This window comes from Accipiter gentilis, chromosome 8 (assembly GCF_929443795.1).
Source record: "Accipiter gentilis chromosome 8, bAccGen1.1, whole genome shotgun sequence".
In the NCBI taxonomy this organism is placed as follows: Eukaryota; Metazoa; Chordata; class Aves; order Accipitriformes; family Accipitridae; genus Astur; species Astur gentilis.
This window is the reverse complement of record NC_064887.1, coordinates 29,257,392-29,272,056: the sequence shown is the minus strand read 5'-3', so window position 1 is coordinate 29,272,056 and position 14,665 is coordinate 29,257,392. Positions and strand designations below refer to the sequence as shown.

The 14,665-nt window shown below is 44.4% G+C and overlaps 1 protein-coding gene across 3 annotated transcripts in view; it reads right to left on the bottom strand.

Moving 5' to 3' along the window:
* Positions 1-14,316, bottom strand: part of BRINP3 (BMP/retinoic acid inducible neural specific 3) — a 243,523-nt gene extending 229,207 nt beyond the window's left edge. Inside the window, exon 1 of one of the 3 annotated variants that reach the window (XM_049808658.1) lies at positions 13,793-14,316. The gene's annotated coding sequence lies outside the window, so the exon portion shown is untranslated. Of the gene's footprint in view, positions 1-10,366; positions 10,677-11,999; positions 12,046-13,792 lie in introns of those variants that run through there. The other 2 variants (XM_049808660.1, XM_049808659.1) reach the window with 2 other exon arrangements.
* Positions 14,317-14,665: the final 349 nt, after the last annotated feature.

The window sequence follows — 14,665 nt, the reverse complement described above, 5'->3', positions numbered from 1 at the left end:
GGTGGGGTTTTATGCAAAACACAAAGTCTAGTTTTCTTTGAACTAATCAAAATAATAGTAAGTTGTCCTGGTTTCAGCTGGGATAGAGTTAACTGTCTTCCTAGTAGCTGGTACAGTGCTATGCTTTGAGTTCAGTATGCGAAGAATGTTGATAACACTGATGATTTCAGTTGTTGCTCAGTAGTGTTTAGACTATAGTCAAGGATTTTCCAGCTTCTCATGCCCAAGAAGTTGGCACAGGACACAGCCAGGGCACCTGACCCAAACTGGCCAATGGTGTATTCCATACCATGGGACGTCACATCTAGTATAGGAACTGGGAAGTGGGGGTGGGGACTAGCTGGGTGTCAGTCGGCGGGTGGTGAACAATTGCCCTGCGCATCATTTGTACATTCCAATCCTTTTATTACTACTGTTGTCATTTTATTAGTGTTATTATTATCATTATTAGTTTCTTCTTGTTCTGTTAAACCGTTCTTATCTCAACCCAGGAGTTTTACTTCTTTTTTCCCCGATTTTCTCCCCCATCCCACTGGATGGGGGGCGAGTGAGTGAGTGGCTGCGTGGTGCTTAGTTGCTGGCTGGGGGTAAACCATGACATAAGTATATATTCCTTTAAAAACAACCAAACAAAGAAAAAATCTGAGAACAGATACAATACAACTAAGCTGTTTGTAGGTAGGCAGATTTCAGTAAGATTATAACTTTATCATTTATGAGGTGTTGGTACTCCATCCCCTTAGGGATTTCAAAGTTACTACTTTTGATGAAGTACAATATTAGGTGTAACAGGGTACACTTGATATTTCTTTCAGATTGCACATCATGGAAAACAAGAAGGAAGTAAATTCTTTCTTTTCTAACTATTGCACAAAATTCTCAGGAATGGTACCAGTGGCTTCAACTTTGAATCAATGGCAAGAAGCAACATTTTATTCACTGCAGCTGAAAGGAAAGCAGTGAAGCTCATAAAAGGCAAGATAAGTCAGGACCATTATTTTCAAAGGTATTTTGACACTGAAAAATGGAAAGAAATTTTGCATAAAGAATAAAGCAATAGTCTGAGTCTCAAAGATTACTCTTATCTGCTACAAGACCCCGGGTTTGTCACTTTATGTCTCTCTGCTGTCATTTCCTCATCTGAAGTGTGATGCTCATGTTGTCCACCTTTGTAAAGCACTACAGGACCTACTCATAAGAATTCTGTGTTATAATCAGTGATTTTTTTTTCAAAAAGAAATTTTTCGCACGTTAACAACTTTAAATGAATGAGACCTGGGGAGGCACCTGTCCTTGAAATTCTCACACAGTCCAGTGTAAATGAAATAGCCATGAAGCTGATGACATGCTGTGTAAGAAAAGAGCAGAAAGTGCTGCAATCAGTATCGGCTACAGAGGAGGGTGGTATCCCACTTGTGCTCTGCTCTGCTCTCAGCTGCCACATGGATTCTGTTCTTCAAAGGAAGATACGCAAATCCACAGAATAAACTCTCCTAAGCTGAACTTCCTGAAGGACAGCAAAAGGTCTCATGAACTGAGGTAGACTATTCTGTCCTGTGCTCTTAGGCAGCTGTTTGACAGTGGTTAGCTTTCACACATTTTGAGAGCCACCAGAAGGCTGGTGCAGTAACAAGAAAGACAACTTATACATCTGGTAGAAAAAAGAAACAGAGTAGGGGGTTGGGGAGTTAAAGGATGGAGAGCTCTCCTGCCACCAGGTCTGATGCACATGAGCTGCAGGGTACAGCTTGTGCCATTATGGAAGAAGTAGAAGGCATCTGGACAGACAAAATATATTTATCAACATGATTTTCAATGAGGGGGGTTGAATCAGTTTGTTCTCTGTTATTCATTGTGAGCTATAATAAGTCCTGACCTAGGAACTGTCCTCAGCAGAGACTCAAAAGCAGATATGTTGGCAAATCTGAAAGGAGAAAATAATTCTACATCTAACATCCTTAAGTGAGTTTTACATTCCAGGCTTAAAAATAAGTGGGGTCCTCATATCAGGTCCTGGTCTCTGCTTTGACTATGCACACCCTAAAGCAACACCTTTTCTTTGGTAAAATAGAGCTTCATCCACTGCCAGATTTCAGCTTTCTTCTCTATGTGAGACAAGGACAAGACTCCTGTAACTATGTCCTCAAAACCTGAAACAGAGAACTAACAGGATGACTGATTTTATTTTTATTTTTTTTTGCAAAAGCAATCCTGCTATTTTTTCCTCATCCCAGCCTTCAGAGAAGAGGAGCAAAAATAAAATGCACCCACAGAAAGAGAGAACATATGTCAGCCCAACCTCTGCAGCCATCATCAGTTTTGTCTGGAACGTGAGAGTTGATTGCCGCAGGTTACAGCTATTGCCCACGAAACATGCCTAGGTGTTTGCTTTGTCCCTGTAGAATTTCACTCCTGCAAGCGCCTGTGTGTCTTTAACTGGATGTACCCACGTGCTCTCTATCGCATCCCAGTACAGCTAGTGCCTGTCTCCTTAGCCCTTGAAGTACACACCGGCTGTCACATGTACCAAGGTAATTGTTTTAATACCTGATATTTGTAAAAGACCTAATTTTTTCCTTTGCTGCCCAGATCATGATGTGTAAATTCCCTCAGGTGCTTTTTCAATCTGTTAATCTAAGTTCATCCTCCTGTGCAAACGGATCCTTATGTGTTTTAGCTGATGACGTAGGGCAGCGTCCCCAAATTGCAATTTCAGTCTTTCTGCCTTAGCGAGTGAATCTGTTCCTGCAACACCCTGAAGGGAAGAAATCAGCTGTCAGGGCCCTGAGTGTACAAACAGGCCTCAATGGCCCTGACCAGCCTCATCTGGGGCCTCCACCTACCCCTGAGGGCTGACCGGGGGCTCCTGGACCTTCAGTCCCTGCCTGGCTGGTGCTAGCATGACTGTCCCGGCCCCCCGCATCAGCACATGAGCGCCCAGGCTGGACCTTGGGCCTGGCCACGCACATCTTTGCCTGGAGGTCACCGTGCCACAGCTCAGCTCCAGGCTTGGCTGCAGCCACTGGCTGCTTTAGCCCTGCTTCTGCGCTCATGAGCCAGGAGGAGCCACGCTCCTTGACGTGTAAAAGCAGAGTGCATGGTTTATGAAAACACATGAGGCACCTAGATGCCCCAAATGTGGATTATGTAGGTGCATGAGAGAGAGAGAGAAATCCACTCAGCCTTCATGGTGTCTCAGTTCCTCATCTTTAAATGGGGACGAGTACCTGAGTCCTTGGCAGATAACATCCATCAGTCACACAAGGAGCTAAAATGAAGTTAATTTCTGGAACGGCTAAGCAGGACCCTGACGGAGCCCTGGGTTTCAGTTGACTGACATCCAGGATGCCATGAAGCCACAGAAAAACCTGCTGCTTTGAGAGCTTTAAACCTGCTCCAGGCTAGATCACTGTACTTTAGCAATCATAAAAGTTCATAGGGGATTAAATCGTTATCTTTCCAAGTCCACAAGTGCACATGGACTGTCCCATGTGCAAAAAATCTTTGCATGTAAGACTGCGTGTGACATTTCAGTCTTAAGTCACTCTTCCATCGCACAAGTTACACTAAGCATTGTCCCAAATTGTCCAAAAATTTTCAGCTAAAACATCTGATGGTACGAAAAGAGTTAGAATGGAAACAGAACAAGCTCTCTTTGAATAAGTTTGGGTTCTGTGCTACAGGAAAAGAAAAAAAACAGCATAGGGAGAGTTTCTGGTCCAGTATTTCCCCAGGCACAAGCTGACATGTATCATTGTGGCATACAGTTTTGCATACTGGAGCATTCAAGTTTCTAGAAAATCCTAATGGGAGACAGATATTTAGAAGCTTGCATTCCAGCTTACTGGAATTTTTTAAAACTCAATGCTTAACTTAAAAATGTTCAATATTCTCTGCTGCGATAATCTTATTGGATGTGTTTTAATGGCAATTAAGTAGGGCCTTAGGATTTGCAAAGAGTATACCCTAAAATGAAATACTAAACTATCACTGGAAAGTCATGAAGTACTATTTCTAGTAGTATATCTCCTTTTCCCACCATAACTGTTAGTCCCCAAAGAATTTCTGGCCCAATTTATCAGCTAAGTATCAGTTGGCTATGAAAAGAGCATGCATACTATGACACATGTAAGTTAGCTATATCCAGTAAACCACATCAGAGTAACAAACACCTCTAACCTGTTTAGTTTCATCCTTCTACTAGTTTTAAAACCCAGGGCTATTTCAGTTGCTGCCATCTAGAATGGGAGGAAACAGCTATTTACAGGTCATACACTAAGGCTTTAGTTCTAGTTTTTCCAGGCTGAGGACCAATCCAAATATAACTGATTATTCGTTCATGCAGAAGGACTCATATCAGGCTAAAATGAGATGGGGTGGGAGGAAACTTTGCTCACCAACAGATTGTTGAGCCGAAGAAGATTCAGTTTATAGAGGAAGGAGAGTACTTGGAGCAGTTACCTTGAAGTATAACTCTGATTTTAGTGTATAACCATTGACAAGCCCCTTAACCTTCTTTAATTGTAGATTCTGTTCATAAGATCAGAAAATAAGGGTATTGTGAAGCTGGAACAATTAATGTCTATCAAGCACTTTCAAATCACTGAATGACAAAAATGTCATAAAACAAAAAGGAAGATGTTCATTCTACTAACAGAGTGGCTGACTATTTTTGTTGCTACTTAAAATTTCTGTTTCTGGAGATTCTGCAACAAACATTCAGAAAAGGATGGAGAGGAAAGGAATTGTCAGTCCCAGACAAAAATAGAAGTTTCTTTGAAGCTGTTGAAGTGCTAATATTGTTTGTACAATAATGAAAAGAAAAAAGCATGTTGTGTAGCTGTTCTCTGGTCTTAAGAAGGTGGCCAAAGAAGCAACAAACTCTATTGACTGTAATGGGGACATATTTACAAAATCCAGTTTACAGCCTAGTTTAATGTACTTACAGCCCCTCAGGTATTACCTAACCTAATCCATGATCCTGTTCATGTTTTGAAATGTTATCACAAAAATAATGGTGTTTTTTTATTTCTAAGAATGATTTTCTCAGTTTAGGAGCTCTAGCGCAGGCATGGGATATAGCCCTATAATTTTAGCTAAGTGATATCTGATCAAGGATTTACACTCTTCTTGATTATATTTTCCATGTGAAAATAAGTGGTTACAGTTTAGACCAGTAGTTAGAAATAGTCTCCATAAAGATCTAACAGCATGACATTTTTCTTTCAGTGCACTTTTCTAGATACATTGCAGTAAGAATGGATGATTTTATTTTATTTCTAAATATTGATATCTAATAGAATGGTAATGTTTTTGTTTTGCTCTTCTATTTTGCCTTTCAGACAAAAGTACTCCAGAGCTCATAGCATATTTTACAGCTGATTTCACAGATGGTATAGCCAGCTTTCAGCTGGTGTAAATGGATGGTTAAAACTCCTTTTCTAAGCTTCAACCTACTTCTGCTAGCAGAAAAAAAATAAACTTATACCACTGCTGTCCTCCTGTCAGAAACAACTTGTTACCTGTTGTGCAAGCTCCCTAGACAGGACTCATAGAGGATTCAAGAGACCGTGGTTGTTCATCTGATCCTACTGTGAACTGTTGCATGACTTTTCATAAGTCCCTTTGCTGCAACATTCTAAGCCTATAGCTAGTATATGGGCAGTAGCCAGATCCTCTTAAATGTTCATGTTATAGCTATTAATTTTTTATAGTGAGAGTAAGGACTTTATGGCTGACTGAGCAGAGATTCAAGCTTCAGCAAGTCAGTCTGGACCTAATTGCATCTCAGGATGGATAATACACAAAGCTTGATTGTACGAGTAATAATTATGTCATGTATACTGGGCAGCCTGCTATCTCATATAACACCTAAGCTTCCTTGTAAGCCTTGATTTTTGACAAGTTTAGAAGAAATTACAAAATTAGAGAGAAAAAATCTGTCTGCTAAAAGATGACTTTCTTGTGAACATCAAACTACAAGGAGAGAAAGTCTGGGCTTTAAAGTCTCATCACAAATTACAATCTCCCTACTGTTTTAATTTAGCTATGTGATAGACTAAAACCACATTCTGATTTAGTAGAAAGGTGCTAAACTAATGCTGAAAAGCTTTAAACTTTCAGCTAGTATATTTTCAGTGCAGAATGAGACACATAGTCCGTTTATTAAAGATTACAGATCACTGCAGTCTAAGTATAACAAACATAGGTTTTATTATACCTCTTCTTTCTTCCTCCAGAAAGACTAAGAAAAAGAAAATGTTCTAGACTTTGCCTAGCCAAGACAAACCACTGTGAAGAAATTAAGCTGTCTTATAAATAAGAGTACCTTTCAAAAAAAGCCACTACCAACTCTTCAACTAATGTGAATCAATCTAATAAACTTATGCTAACAGATAGCTTAAAGGGTACTTAGTAAGTTACTAAAGCTTTTACTTTTTAAGTCCATGAGTCAGATTCATATCCCACGGGAGCAGTGATTAAAAAAGAGAACATCACCAACTAATGGCCATCAGCGACTAATGGCTCTGTGAAATAAATTCATAGTCTCCAGAGGCAGGCAGCAGGATGAGTCTCCACTTGCATAAACATTGCTGCTTTACATAAACAAGCATCTTTATTAGAAATGTTGGTACTAAACTAAGGAATAAGGTGATTAATCCAAGAAAGGCTGTGCATCTACACATTCTCAAGGAGAAAAGGTAGGTTTCAGCTCTGCCCTGTAGATCAGCCAGCAGTTCAGGATGGAAGAACGAAAGGTTGAATGCTGACATTCTGCTTGCACTGTTTTTAAATCTTCCCTGTAAGTAAATACAAGTGCTGATATGATCACTGTCAAGATGCTAAAGTACACATATATCTATAAACCACATGTATGCAAAACTTCATGTTCAAAATGCAGTAATTCTAACCTTTAGGGCTGCACGTTAAGTACAAACCAAACAATTAAAATTATTCAAGATAAAATTTGTTGTAATAAATATTTGTTTTGTCTGTCCTCCAAACCACTAATGAATAGGGATCAATAATGTTTTAGGTGAAAAATAGCTAATTAAAAATATACTCTTGGGCTGCCACCTCAATCCACAATATCATTTTTCAGCAGGCAGCGGTACTTTTCACCAGTGATGTTAAGCCTCCTTAGAAATAGAGATTTCAAGTAGAGAAAGGAAAAATGAAAAAGGTTAAGAAGAAATTTATTTATAATGGATTTTAATAATCGCATCTGATTTCGAAGTGGTCATCCATGTTCAGTTAACCAGGTGTTTTTGTTATTTCTAATAGATTTATAAGTACTGAAAGAGCTAAATTAGCCCTGCAGAGTTCTCAGTAGTCATGAATAATATGGGATTAAAGGTACAGAGTAGTGCTCCGATTCCCCAGATTTAAGTCCTTTACTTGGCAGTGTACAATAAATACCTTAGAAACCACTTTTCTCATTAATCAAGTGCTGGTAGATGTGGCAGTGAAGGTGTTACTGCAAATTAGCAGAATTTTCTAATCAGCATTAATGTGACTGCTACAGTAAAGGTACCTGACTGACGAGCCTTAGGATCTCACCTCATTATAAGAGAAACCACTACAGTTTAATAGTCTTAATTTAGCTAACAGTATATATTGCCTGGTCAATCTTCTTTTGAAGGTGGAACAAAATCTGTGGCTTTTGTGAGAGGCTCATTAGTTAAACATGAAAAGCTTTGCCATGGCAGAGTGTCCTTCTTTCCTCTTGTCAGCGCGTTATTTTGTGGCACATAGAGCAAGTAGAGACTTTCAATGGGAGACGGGAAAAAGACAGTGCTAAATAATTGGTCACATGATACGAGCCAGGGCAAAAGAGTAATTATACATACCATGTGTGTGGAGGAATGAATGGGTGAATATGTGTAGTGTATATCATACATATTTATATCTATGTATGCATATACAAACTATGTTTATGTATGCACACTTACTGTGATACATATAAATGATTAATTTCAGAGCTAGGAGACCAAATTATTCACATTACAGCTTTCAGCAGTATGATGACTTCGAGTTGCAAGGTACCAAATGCCTGCAGCTCAGTGGGGCACTTCAGAAAATGGAGCTCTCTTAATGTTCCTCAACTTCATATAGAAAAATGTTGATCTAGCCATGATGATAGAGTACTGAAACCTAAAACAACATAAGATCGGGGGGGGTATTTTAATGCTATTTGACTCAGGATATGCAAAGTCTTACACTGCTCAGTATGCAGCATGTAACTTCATGATGTTCGCTTTTCTTTTTTTAAATCTGAAGTTCATTTTGGTTCAAAATTATTATCTTGGAAATTGATCTTGCTTTCAGTGAAGTTAATAGCTATGCTCTGATCTCCTTTAATTGTGCAAGATCAGGCCCTCACTGAACAGCAGACATATTGAACAATAGGAAAACAATGCTACGAAGAGAATGTGGTTGCAATTTTATTTTTAAAAAATGCCCTCTCTTATGAGGGTATAGGATGAGATCAAGAAGAAGAGTAAGATAACTTCCCCATAAAATGACTAGCTGTAAGTTACTACCTGCAGCAGTCTAACAGGACAGTTTTCTCTAATACAACCTTTCTGAAAGAGTATTTTGGCTCTATTTGTCAAAATTTATTTCTGGTGATTTTGCTCCCATATGAGATTACTAGTGTTTCAGCAGAGGAAAAAAAAAAAAATCAATGCCTACTTCTGATTTTGAGGAGAGATGAAGCTTTGGGAAGAATAAGAAAGGGCTGCACTAGGCATACATGACATCTAGAAAACACTATGTTTCCAGAAATTATCATCTAATACTTCCCACCACTGCCTTTTTCTTCTAAGCAAAAACATAGGTAAACTGATTGATCTTCCAATTTTCCATTTAGATTTAAAAAAAATCCTGAAGAAGCAAGCTTGCTGGTAAAAAGAGCTTTCTTTTGTTTTCAATAGGTGTTGCATCTCAAGCAAGAAATTTCTTAGACTGATCATAGTCAGATATGAATACTCAATTTCAAATTAATCCAATTGAATTAAAAATATTTTAGTCCCATAAATCATTGTCTCTACGGGGGACTGAGAGAAGTGAAAAGTCACTGCAATCTATGTGACTAAAAAAATAACTTTCCAGACACACATTGGTGTAAACAATGAGTAGATGCCTGGAATTAATTCTTCACAATAGCATTCAGGCAGTAGTAGAAAAAATGGGAAAGGATGAGATGGGTGGTTACATCACTTGAAGATCTTCAAGTTGTTTTGTTGGCTTGTTGTACAAATGCTGCCTTCTGCAGCGAGATCTGTAAAACATTCAGCTGCTTGTTTTCATGTTTCCTAGTTAACATTTTCACTCACAGTGTTTCAGCATTTCGTGAACAAGCACCCCAAACACAGCAACTCTGGTGAACTCAGCGTCTGTTGGGGAGGTTAGCTCTCACTGGAGGTGGATCAGCTTACTGAAAATATAACAGATTATTTTTTTTCTCCTCTGCTTAACTTATGTACATGATTTAGAAGAAAAATGGTTGAAGGCAAGAATTTGTAGGAGGTTTCTTTATGGAACTCTGACAATTAGACAGCACTGCAACAGCATCTAAGACTACACTTCTGTTGCTACACTTAGATACAGAGAGGAAGTTAAATGTTTCTATTCTCAAAGCTAGGTCCTATGGTAAAGCTGATAGAGCACCTATTTAAAATGCGTAACTCCATGTACTGTTGGAGTTGAGCATTGACAGCAGTCTGTAAAGTCTGATACCTAAACGGATTGCTCCCTCAAAAGTTATTTCTTATATCTTGTAAATGTAAGTAGGGCCACTCTAGCTTTATCTCTGTATACTTAATGTGTCAAGTCACTCATCTTTGAAAATACAGACTCCATAGGGTTTTGATTTCACTTCTTTTTGTAGCATCCTTTTGCGATGCCACATTTAAATAAAGTTAGATGTGGGCTTTTTCTAGGAAATATTTTTTTTTGTTTCTTCTGTCAGACTTGCTTGTTAGATACGTGTCTCTGAATCACTCTGTACATTTTTTTCAAAATAACATCTATCTCCCATTAGCCTTCATTTGATATGGATCCATGACTGATTTTGATGCTGCAATAGAACATCCTTCACTTATCGCGTACCTTACATTTTTCTGCCAGTCGTGAATTTACTTTACTTCACATGCATGCACTTGCTTAATCTCTAAAAGAAATCATTACAACTTGAAACTGATGTAGTCTTTCAAAAAAATTCCCAAGCAGTAAATCATACCATATTCCACTTTCTTCCCACTCTCTGCGCTACACAGTTTAAGACTTAATGAAAGGTACCCAGAAAATGCACTTGAATTCCGTAGTGAACCACAATAGAGATCGCTGGCAACAAAGCCCTTACCTTTTTAAATGCATGATGGTGTCTAAGTAGCACAGAAATCGTAGCCCCAAAAAGCAGGTCTCCTGCCTTCCAATACACCGTGACAGTTTACACCCTATTTTCCTTACCTCGCTTTTCACACCATGCTACATATAGTTCATGCTTCTGTCGCCTAGGATTGGCTAGTGCATCTATGAGGCGCACACAGGACTCATGCCTGGAGCACCCTGCCACCCCTGATTAACTCTTTACGGCCAAGCCTCTCCCTCCCGGCTGCGGGAAGCCTTGCCGAGCCCGCACAGACGGGCTGCTGCCGGGCTGGAGCGGAACACGCACCCGCTCCCCCGGAGGTTTCCTATCTCCTTCCCCTGCAAAGTGGCAGGCGGCCGAAGCGGGGGGCGGGGGGGGAGCAGAGACCTACCCTCTCCTCCTGCGGCTGGTCCGCAGCTGCGGGTCCGGGCAGGCGGCGGCCGGGACCGGGTGCAGGAGCTCGCTCCGCCCGGAGCCCCTCCTGTTCCTGCTGCTGCTGCTGCGGGCGGCGGCGCGGCGCCCCCCCCCCCCCCCCCTCCTTCGCCGTGGTACCTCGCCCCGGGGACACGCACAACTCGAAGGAAGGGTGTCTGGCTAAGTCCGGGCGAGTGAGCAGGCGGCCTGGACGCTGACAGGCAGCTTTCAAGGTGTTCCCTCTGCCAGAGCCCCCTCCCTGGGTGTCCGCCTGCCGCTGCCAGTGGTTGAAATTAGGAAATTAACTCCCGGCCAAAAGGGAGTCCCAGAGCCACACAGCTCCAGGGGAGGCAAAGGGAACAGAGAAGGCGGAGGTAATCCTTGACAGTGAAGCCAGACACAGACACGCAGGGAGGCTGAACGCCTCACCGAAGGAAAGACGGCTGTTTGCGACCATTCCCTCGGGAATGGGCCGCGGGGCTTGGGAGGTATTTCCACACTACCAGGCTTTTGGACAAAGGGCGAAAGAACCAACCGAAGCAAAGCAAAAAAACCGCCAGGCTCCTGCCTGGCATTCCTATTTTTTTCTGAGTCATTCGGCGCAATGTGAGTGGAGGGTATCCTCTGGTCTGGGAGTGCTGAGCGCTGGAAATGAACCATCAAGGCTAATGGGAATCTTCTCTATTAAGCATACCTCACGCTTGATTGTTGCAATCGCCCATTAAGCCTACATGAATTGCATTGATTTATCTGATGTTGGTATGCAAAGGGGTTGGGGGGGGGGGGGTGGGGTGTCCCCCTTGCCTTCTGCTGAGTACAGAAACGCCGCTCTGTCCAACCTGTCTCAGTTTTACTGCCCGGGCACCGTTTTATTGCCATCCATGGCAGTGACTGTGATCCAAACAACTCCACTGCCCTCATCCTGTGTCCTACCATCTCCCACCCTCGCCGGCACAGAGGGAATACAGAGTGCTTTCAAACCCGGGAAATATTCTGCTGATGGGGACATAAATCTCTTCTTGCTGAGCGAGAGCATTTAACTAGCACGGCGAGGTGATGCTCACCGGGTGAGCTATTTCCACAGCGAATTAATCCCTCAGGACTTCCTGGGTTCTTTTCTCCCCAAGGTTTAGGGGAAAAAAAAAAAAAAAAAAAAAAAGAAGAAAAAAAAAAGATTAAAAATCAGGTAGAGCTTTTGAAAAGCACTTACCTACGTAATCCTCTATACCTAGGAAGGGAAGGGGGGATGACTGCACGGAAACTTTCCTGAGCAACCTGGTGCGGGAGTATCCCAGCAGCAGCGTCAGAGGCGGGTAATTCGGGAGAAATGGCTGGTATTTGGTTAATTACCCCAGTCCCGTGCGAAGGGGCCCGGGGCAGGAGGTGTGTGCGGCGAGGGGGCGAGCGGGGGCAGGCAAGGCAGGTCGACAATGAGGGGAATGGGAAAACCTCCTGAAGGGGAGACTTCGGGAGAAGGATGCTTAGGTGTAAGGGCAGAAGTAGACATGGGGGTTTCGAGCTGCTGGGAGAAGAGAGGAGCTGGAGGAAGGATGAATTTTGGATCCCACGCTTGAAGGGCTTTTTCACTCCCCCTTTCCCGACATCAGCCAGCAATTTGGAGGCGGGGGGGGGGGGGGGGGGGCGGACTCTCGGGAGCACGGTATTGAAGGGGGCATTGATCTTTTCCGTCCTCTGCTTCCCATCAGGCAATAAATTCAGATGTCTTGTATTTCTCACTGGCATCTCTACCTGCTCGCAAGCCTTAGCACCTTCCTTGTGATCTCTGCATGTACCGCTTTGGAGACATGACTGCACACACACACACATACACACACTCATCCTGCACACCGAACGACAGAGTTAAATGGAGGCCAGGCAATACCTCCCCGTGAGAAGTAACATGTTCCCTCCCTACCTTCTGCTATATTGAACGTGGGTGGATCTCTGCCGCTAATTAGAGACACAGAAATACTGGAAGCATTAGCCACAAATAGCACTCTGAAGGCATTTGTCCTTTTTTTAACAAAGTGTTTATTTCCCTTGGCCCTCTTCTCTATTGTTCTTTCAAAGTAAAGAAGCCCCTACTTGATTCAGAAGACGTTCTACGCTTCAAAACGCGGCAGGTAGGTATTTATGTGAGCGTACGTCTCGTGAAGACGACGCCTCGCTCCTATCCTGCGCTCCTCAGGCCAGCAGAAATACAGATACTCCCGAAAACGGGAATAAATAAAACCGGGAGGTGCGACGGGCTTGAGGAATGCGGGAAGGGCATGCAGCCGGAGCAGGCAGCGGCAGGGCAGGAGCCGGCTGCAGCCGCAGGCTGCTTGCTCCCCCCGCGCCGGCCGCAGCCCCCCGCCCGCCCCGCGCCCCCCGGCGCGCTGTCACCTTCCAGCCCAAGCGACAGGACAGATTTCGTTAGGTCTGGAAAGCCTTTCCTATCCCTTCTGGAGAACGCTTCCCCACCCCCAGTGCAATCCGAGCTTCTTCAGGGGATCGGAAAGAGTAATGAACTTTTCCACCTTCTCTCCCCCCGCGGACTTCAGACACTCCTTTAGACACGCTCCCGGCTCCCTCAGCCACCCGCGATTTCTGTCCGTCCTCCTACACGGGGATAAATGCTGAGCCCTTCCAGCATCCGTGCGAGCAGCTGCATCCGCAAGGGTTAAACTAGAGAATGTAGCAGGTACAGTGCCTGATGAAAACATTAATAACGTGATGAATAAGCGCGGAATGGTAAAGACTCTGAGAGTGAGGCTGCGGTGCCGACTGCAACTTAGTGCCGAGAGCAGTGACTAACGTACGGCGTGGATGTGGGCGAGCAGGGTTGGTGCTTCGTAATTTCTTCGAGTTAGGAAAGTGGAGCCAGCCAGGCTACTGAAAGGTTCAGAAGCAAGGCGAGGCAACTGGCTTTTTTTTTTTTTTTTCCCCCCTCCTTTTTTTTTTTTTTAAAGTGCCCTTTTTGTTGAAAACAAGCAATCTGAACGTGAAATAAAACCTACTCACCGGGTGAAATTGCAGGAAGCGAAGCGGCTGTGAGCAAAACGCATCCCGACTCCAAGCATATAGTCCATGATCTTCGGCTTCAAGCTAGAGGAGGGCTTTGCACGGTGGGACTTTGGGAACCATCAGCAGTTCTGTGTGGCACAGCAGCAAGTACAACAAACCATTCACACCGTGCGTGCCTCTCTCTGTGTGTGTGTAGGGGAGAGAGAGGCTCACGACCCAAGGGGGGGGGGGGGGGGGGAGGAGAGAGGGAAGGAAATCCGAATAGCAGGAGTTGCGGGGAGGGATAGGATTTGCTGGGGTTGGGGTAGGGTTTTTTGGTGGCGATCCTCAAGGAAAGAATAACAAATTGCGGGCTCTCACCAGCGGGCGGGGGGGGGGGGGCTTTGCCAGGCCAGGTGGAGCAAAGACCAGACTGCGCCGAGCAGCGGGAGGCTGTAGCCAGGCGAGGCGGCCCGAGCTGGGCCGAGAGGGGCTTTCCTCCCGCCCGCCGGGGAGGGGACACCGGCCGGCTGCGGGGCTGCCCCGCGCCCGTGGCCGGGTTTGCAGGACTTGGGCGGCCTCTCTCGGGGCGGGAGGGGGGCGGGAGAGGGGGAGGAAGCCGCCTGCGCGGCCAGGCGCGGGGAACCGCGGAGCAGGGGGCGGGCGGCGGCAGCTCCGCAGCTTCGCCGGGGAGAGCGACGCCGCCGGGGGGCTGGGGGAGGGGAACGGCACGGCCGAGGGCAGCCCGCGGGGCCGGGCACGGCACGGGCCGGGGGGGGCCGGTGCGGCGGGAGGCAGCCCGCGGGCGGCCTGCTGGGTGGCGCGGCACCCGCTCCTCCTCCTCCTCCTCCTCCTCCTCCTCTCCTCCTCCTCCAGCCGCAATCCAGCGAG